The sequence below is a fragment of the Helobdella robusta genome, assembly GCF_000326865.2.
Source record: "Helobdella robusta unplaced genomic scaffold HELROscaffold_30, whole genome shotgun sequence".
Taxonomy (NCBI): Eukaryota; Metazoa; Annelida; class Clitellata; order Rhynchobdellida; family Glossiphoniidae; genus Helobdella; species Helobdella robusta.
This window is the reverse complement of record NW_008704502.1, coordinates 1,023,211-1,023,860: the sequence shown is the minus strand read 5'-3', so window position 1 is coordinate 1,023,860 and position 650 is coordinate 1,023,211.

Here is a 650-nt window from a genome sequence, read left to right as displayed (position 1 = left end):
CACATAGCATCTTCTTATATGGGATGATCCTGAAATGTTTTGTCTGTTTGTATTTGTGTGTGTGTGTACGAGTTAGTGTGTTTGTTTGTATGTATATTTTGTATGTATGTATGTATGTATGTATGTATGTATGTATGTATGTATGTATGTATGTATGTGTGTGTGTGTGTATGTATGTATGTATGTGTGTATGTATGTATGTATGTGTGCATGCATGTGTATATTTGTGCGTGTTATGTTTGTGTTATTTATGTATTATGTGTATGTGTGAAGAAGTGACATGTTTATATGTGTGTATGTGTGTGTGTGTGTTTGTATGTTCTATGTATGTATGAGTGCACGTGTTTGCATATATGTATGTATGTTTTTTGTATGTATATCTATCCACTCAAGCGGATAATAATTGGCAATTAACTTGTCTCATTCACTTATTTCTTTCCATCCATCACTCACTCGCTCACTCGTTCATCTGTTAGACAGCCATGTTTGTTTGTTTGTTTGTTTGTATCTTTGTGTGTTTTTCATCATTTCTTCTTTTTTTAATAGTTTATTCGATAGTTCTTATATATATTTCTGTATGAAGGTTGGACTGTTTGTATGTTTGTACGTGTGTATGTATGTATGTATGTATGTATGTTTGTATGTTGATT